Source organism: Leuciscus leuciscus, assembly GCF_965113295.1.
Source record: "Leuciscus leuciscus genome assembly, chromosome: 18".
Taxonomy (NCBI): domain Eukaryota; kingdom Metazoa; phylum Chordata; class Actinopteri; order Cypriniformes; family Leuciscidae; genus Leuciscus; species Leuciscus leuciscus.
The window spans coordinates 4,189,247-4,196,844 of record NC_138742.1 but is presented as its reverse complement, the minus strand read 5'-3'; positions in this window follow the sequence as shown (position 1 = coordinate 4,196,844).

The window sequence follows — 7,598 nt, the reverse complement described above, 5'->3', positions numbered from 1 at the left end:
CGCTCGCTGGTACGGACATTTAAGAATGGATGGATATTTGCTTCAAGTGACAGGCTTGGTGAGTGAAATTTTATTTGTATTATCTTTCTGTATATGTATAATTTTCTTTAGATTTTCTGTCTAAAAGTGAACAAAAAGACATTTAACTCCAGCTCACCATCGGTGTCGCCAAACTGCTCCATCTCCAAAATGTTCGTACGCATGGGTCAGAGTTTGCGTGCTGGTGCGTACATTTTCCCATCAAGTTTGTTTTTATAAATCACAACTTATGCGTTGGAAGTGCTCTTTCAGGGCCTGTTTTGTGCGTACGCAATGGTTATAAATGAGGCCCCAGATCTTCAAAATCCCCTTCTGCCATATCATCTTCTGGGATTTGGCTTTTGCTTTCTACAGTCGGCATTCATTATGTTTACATTATTACATTATTTGACACTGACACGTACGTGCCAACTTTGCAGGTCATGCATTCTGCTTCTGCTTCACACGGATCCCGACCGAGACGAAAACACAGGAATTTTCTTAGCAATGCTCAAACACACATCAGCCGATCACTTGTTTAGCGTTCATGTAAACACTACATTCAGATTCACCAATCGGAATGAATTCAATCCGATTTAATCAAAAGGTGTTCATGTAAACATAATGAATGGTGACTGTAAAAAGCAAAAGCCAAATCCCGGACATTTTGGGCGATCTCGAAATCCCGGCCGGATATGTCCGGGAAAAAGAGGACGTATGGTCACCCCTACTACTCAGCTTTCTCCACAGAGCAAGAGACTGTTAGCTTAGCTTAAAAAAAAAGATGGCTGACAATATTTGTACATTCTGTGAGTGAGATCCCACCCTCAGCAGGTTGAAAACATGTGGAACGAGCTCCTCCTACTGGCTGTAGTCTCTCGCCTCTGGACAAAAAATCCTCAGATGAAGCAAAATTACGATTTTTGCGTCATCGGAGGATTTTTTCCAGACACACAATACAGAAATCTCTGGTCTCAGGGGGACATGAGGGAGGGAAGCACGGTCATTCCAAAATACTACCGGGTTTCTACTGATACAAAGCTTAATGCTAATCAGTGAAGTATCCCTTTAAGGGTTATTATGTATTTACATGTTTAAGTCAAGTCAAGTTTATTTGTATAGCGCTTTTCACAATACAGATTGTATCAAAGCAGCTTCACAGTATTAAATTTAAATAATACAACAAAGTTTATTTCAAGAGGAATTTATTGATTGATAAAATTAAATTAAATATCCCCAAAATATCCCCAACTGAGCAAGCCAAAGGCAACAGTGGCAAGGAACCGAAAAACTCCATCAAGTGACCTAATGGTGTCCTAAAACTCCATCAGGTGACCTAATGGAGAAAAAAAAAACCTTGGGAGAACCCAGGCTCAGTCGGGGGCCAGTTCTCCTCTGGCATTTATGAGCTAGAGGCCGGATTGTAGTTTGAACTGTGGGATTATATGAATGCCTGGCTGAAGAGATGCGACTTTAATCTAGTTTTAAACTGGGAGAGCGAGTCTGAGCAACGAACAGTATCAGGAAGACTATTCCAGAGTTTTGGAGCCAAATGTGAAAATGCTCTCCCTCCTTTGGTGGTTCTGAATATCCTAGGTATGACCAAAAGCCTTGAATTTAGTGATCTTAAAGAGCGCGATGGATTATAGGGCGATAGAAGATCCGTTAAATAGACTGGAGCTAAGCCGTTTAGGGCTTTATAAGTCAGTAGCAATACCTTGTAATTAATACGGAACTTTATAGGTAACCAATGCAGTGATGATAAAATCGGTGTTATATGATCATATTTTCTTGATCTCGTAAGAACTCTAGCGGCGGCATTTTGGACTAACTGTAGCTTGTTTATTGAGGATGCAGGACAACCAGCTAATAAGGCATTACAGTAATCCAGTCTCGAGGTCATGAATGCATGAACTAACTTTTCTGCATCAGAAACTGATAGCATATTACGTAGCTTAGCAATGTTTCTAAGGTGGAAAAAGGCTGTTTTTGTAACATATGAAATATGATTTTCAAAAGACAGGTTGCAATCGAGTATAACACCCAGGTCTTTTACTGTAGCGGATAAAGTAACAGGACATCCTATGATGTTAAAGTTGTATTGCGCGAGGTTTTGTGGGCGGTTTTTTGAACCGATAAGTATTACCTCTGTCTTGTCTGGATTTAATAAAAGAAAATTACGCGTCATCCAATCTTTTATATCTTTAACACACTCTGTCAATTTGGAAAATTTAGCGTTTTCATCCGGCCTTGATGAAATATATATTTGAGTGTCATCAGCATAACAATGGAAACTAATTCCATGTTTCCTTATAATATTTCCAAGTGGCATCATATATATTGAAAATAACAGAGGGCCTAACACAGATCCCTGCGGCACTCCATAGTTTACTGGAGTTATGATCGATTTTTCTCCATTTAAATAGACAAAATGGTAGCGGTCAGATAGGTATGATTTGAACCAGCTTAGTGCTTGTCCTTGAACACCAGTATAATTTTGTAGTCGATCTAAGAGTATTGTGTGATCTATAGTATCGAACGCAGCACTAAGATCAAGTAAAACTAGTATTGAGATACAGCCTTGGTCAGAAGCTAAAAGTAAATCATTTGTGATTTTAACGAGCGCAGTTTCAGTGCTATGATGCGGTCTGAATCCAGACTGAAACTTTTCATAGATATCATTTTGTTGCAAGAAAGAGCCCAGTTGAGCAGACACCACTTTTTCTAATATTTTAGACATAAATGGAAGATTTGAAATGGGTCTATAATTTGCTAGATTATTATGATCTAATTGCGGTTTCTTAATGAGAGGTTTTATAACTGCCAGTTTAAATGTTCTTGGAACATGACCTAGAGATAAAGACGAGTTAATAATATTGAGGAGAGGCTCTTCCACTACAGGTAACACTTCTTTCAGTAGTTTAGTTGGTATAGGATCTAATAAACATGTTGTTGTTTTAGATGAAGTGATAAGTTTATTTAACTCTTTTTGTTCTATAGTTGTAAAGCACTGTAATTGTTCTTTCGGGGTGATAATTGAAGCTGAATTATAAGGCGCGATTGAAGATTGAACGTTTACAATTGTGGTTCTGATGCTTTCTATTTTCTCAGTGAAGAAGTTCATGAAATCATTACTACTGAACTGTAACGGGATATTTTGTTCGGGTGACGTCTGTTTATTTGTTAGTTTAGCCACGGTGTTAAATAAAAACCTTGGATTATTTTGGTTGTTTTCTATTAGTTTGCGGAGGTGCTCAGCCCTGGCCGCTTTTAGGGCCTTTTTATAACGTGACATACTGTCTTTCCACGCGATTCTTAAGACCTCTAAATTAGTTTGTTTCCATTTACGCTCTAAAATACGGGTTTCTCTCTTTAAAACATGCGTAGTATTGTTATACCATGGTGCTTTATTTTTCTCTCTGACCTTTTTTAATTTAATAGGTGCAACCACATCCAATGTTCTAGAGAGAATGGTGCTCATAGTGCTAGTTAGTTCTTCTAGTTCATCTGTTTGTTTGGGTTCAGGCAGCAGCTGAGACAAATTAGATAAGCAATTTGAGAAATTATCTATGGTGGATGGAAGGATTGTTCTGCCTGGTCGATAACGCGACGCCGCATGACATATTACAGCAGTACGTAATATGCAAGTTACCATGTTGTGATCAGTGACTTCATCACTTTGTGGAATGATATCTATATCGGTTGGATCGGTTCCATGTGATATAATTAAATCGAGTGTATGATTAAGACGATGTGTTGGTCCGGTGACGTTTTGCTTGACCCCAAATGAATTTAATAAATCTGTAAACGCAGCTCCTAACGCATCATTTGGATTATCTACGTGTATGTTAAAATCTCCAACAATTAATGCTTTATCGACATTGACTAATAGGTCTGAGAGAAAATCTGCAAACTCTTTTAGGAAATCAACGTAAGGCCCTGGCGGTCTATATACGGTAGCCAAGGCTAGAGATAATAGGGATGTTTTTCTAACATCTAAGAGCGTAACATTTAGTACAAGTACTTCAAATGAAATAAACTTATAACCCGTTTTCTGAGTAACATTTAGAATATCTTTATAAATGGTTGCAACACCTCCGCCACGACCAATCAGACGGGGCTCATGCTTATAACAGTATCCAGGAGGAGTAGACTCATTAATACCGAAATAATCATTTGGTTTAAGCCAGGTTTCAGTAAGGCAAAGTACATCGAAGCTATCATTTCTTCTTTTGCTCTCAACGAAGGCGGTCGCATTTTCTTACCCTCCTCTCCCTTATCTCCCCTGCTTTGCTCCTCTCGTCTCGTCTAGTCTACTTGTACTTTGAGAGACTCTCTCCGCACTGCTCTCCAAACTAAGAAATTATGGAATTGATCAACTGGTCTCTCAGCGCAATTGACACCATCTTCTCGACGAGAAGCTTGGGTTCGGGGGAACCTGACTGCCCTGCCGGAACGTTTGCAGCTGGCTACACGATGGACGCGTGGGGGAAGTGGCGGGTCGTGTGTCTGGCGGCTCTTTCCGTGGAGGACATTGAAGACATCTACCTATTCGGAACCATGATAACAGGTTTTCTGCTGTTTGGATTAGGCATTGCCCTGGTTTATCGAGGAATTAAGAAGACGGTGACAGCTGTCCAAAACCCCATAAGGCTGCCCGTCATGATTGAAGCAGTGGGCAGAGCTGTCAGCACTCAGACTGTGACTTTGGTGACTTTGAACCAAAATATGGATAACATCTTGGAGAAGCTTACAGCTTTGCAAAGGCAAATGGATCGTTTCGGAGACCAAAATGGACCAGGGGCTGCGTAAATTGGAATGCAGCTACTCGTCCCAAGACCAAACAACCCCAATCTTATCTGCTTTCGGCCCCCCTCAACCAGCACTGGCCTTGGCCGAGGCTGCTGCTGGAACTACAACTCCCCCCGTGGAGCACTGCAGCGTGACACTCTTGCGTTCCTTCCCCCATCCCCCACAGACACCTGCTGATTGTTGACTCTGTCCGGGACCTGATCAAGGCTGTCTCCATAGCAATTGCTGTGTTTCGCAATGAAATCCTGCGGACTGAGGCTAGATTAGGATGCCAGACGCAGCGGCTCTCCAGGCCTACACATACACGCACTACATATATACAGATATGCAATCACCACCCCATACCCTCATCCCTCGCCTTCGACGCTACATACCACCAGTCTGGCAGGCGGGTCCGACCAGCGCCGAAGAATGGCTGCAGGAACCGGATGGCTGCTTGTTTGTGCTGGGTTACCTCCATCCCCAACTATCCTCCCCTTTTGCAAGTCTTGTGTGTTCATGTTGTGTACTGATTATGTGCCAATGTTGCTGAGGTGTTTTTTACTGTTCCCAAACTGGACTCCTTACAGGAGCGTAGTCTGGGGGTGGCCTTTTTTTTCTCCTCACCTCTCCTCATGTTATGCTGTATTCTTTCCTAAAATGCTCTGTCTTCCTGTCCTGTCTACCCCCTTGTCATATTGTATGTATGTTTGTATGGACAGGTTGATGGCGGAATTTCGCTGGTACTTGTGACTAGTGACCAATAAAGCTATTCATTCATTCATTCATTCATTCATTCATTCATTCATTCATTCATTATCTGTGACTATTTCATTTACAATAACTGCCTTAGGTGTGAGTGATCTAATGTTTAGAAGACCTAGCTTTAGAAATAGTTTTTGTTTACTAATAGCAACATTTTCTGTTTTAATAACAATTAGATTTTTCCTAGATCCTGCATTAGATTTATTATTTGATCTCACTAAACGAGGAATAGACACGGTTTCTATGCAATGTTCTACACTAGTATTTATATCAGTTGAATTGGTGCAGCAGAGACTATGATTTGGACTTTTGGTTACTAGTCAAAGGGTATTTAACATTTTGGAGATGTTATCTGACAGAAGAGCCGCTCCGAATCTGCTTGGGTGTAAGCCATCAGCACGGAAAAGCCTAGGACGCTCCCAAAACAGATTCCAATTATTTACAAAGAGCAGTTTCTGCTCATTGCACCATGACATTAACCATTCATTTAGCGCAAATAATCTGCTGAACTTTTCATGCCCTAGTCGGTACGTGGGAAGCGGTCCTGACACAATGATCGTTGTTTCAGGCGATGTGCTGCGTACCGTATCGAATAGATTCCTGAAGTCTTTCTTCAGAATCTCCGTCTGGCGCAGCCTGATGTCGTTAACTCCCGCGTGCAGGACCACAGTTCCGACGCGCTCGTCACCGTTCAGGATCTCGGGAACGCGAGCAGCGATTTCAGAAACACGAGCACCAGGAAAGCAGTGACTGTGCACCTTACTTTTACCTAACGTAGCGTGTACGTGCCGAACGATGGAATCGCCGATGATCACAGCATCGTGTTCTGTTTCGCGTAGAGGGGAGAAGCGGTTTTGTGTGGATAACTCGAAAACCGGGAGGGTCGGAGAAAGTCTTGGTCTAAACCTGACTCGCGTCTTCCGCTGCGGAACCACCCAGGCTTCGTGGTGGCGTGTTGGAGCCGGAGTGAACGAGACCATGGCTGATTGCGACCGATGCTGAGGAACGCACGGAGTAGACGCGGTCGGAGTCAGCGGGTTAGTAACGTTAAACACTGATTTGTGTGCATCGGCACGTGATGTTTCAAGAGCCAAACACCGGTCTCTCAGCTCGGCCTGTCTCAATAAAAGGTTGTGGATCTGTTTCTCAACAGCTTCCAGCTCAGACTGCAGTGCGTGCAGCTCAAATGTGTCCTCACCTGCACCAAACGGTAGACTACTTACATCTGATATATTCGCCAACAACTCTGGGGACCAAAAACGCGCCCGCGCGTTTTGCTCCTTTTTTTTTTTAGCAATGAAAAATAAACACAAAATGCTCTGTTAATTTTGATCTTTCATTTTCGTGTAATACATCAATCGATCCTGTTCAGTTTCTATTTTTTTTCTGTATACTCACAATAAAAATAAAGTGTTTTGCTTTTTGACAAATAAAGAAAAACTAACATGATGCTATTTCTGCCTTCTCTCTGCCAGTAAACTCCCATTTGAAACGCGTTCGAAAATTATCTATAACTCCGCGAAAATTCAGTCAAACAGGGAAACAGACCCACGGGCATGAAGCTTGAGATCGCAGCTTTTAAATGAAGTAATTTATATAAAAAACAAATATTATCAGCTTCTGTAATCTGTATAAAAAGAGAGCGACTCCAGTCGAGCTCATTACGAGATGATTCACAGTAATTTGACCACGCCCCGGAGAGCGCGTGCTATTCAAACGCAAATTCTGAGAACCATTTCAGTCTGTGAAACGCCCCCACGTCAGCTGTAAACAAAGAGGCATAATATAGCCTACCTTATGGAGAAAATTTTCCATGCTGATATGAGGAGCAGATCCCGCTGAGGAGTGAGGTAGGCTAAGTTATCCTTTCTCAAGTGTTAATGTGGAATAACGTTATGGAATAACGTTAGTGTAGGCCTATGTAAACAAAAAGATGAATCGCGTTTCTATAATATGAATCGCGTTTCTGTGAGATGAATGAAGGGTACATATTTGTAAAGACTGTTTAGTAGAGGTGGGCAGAT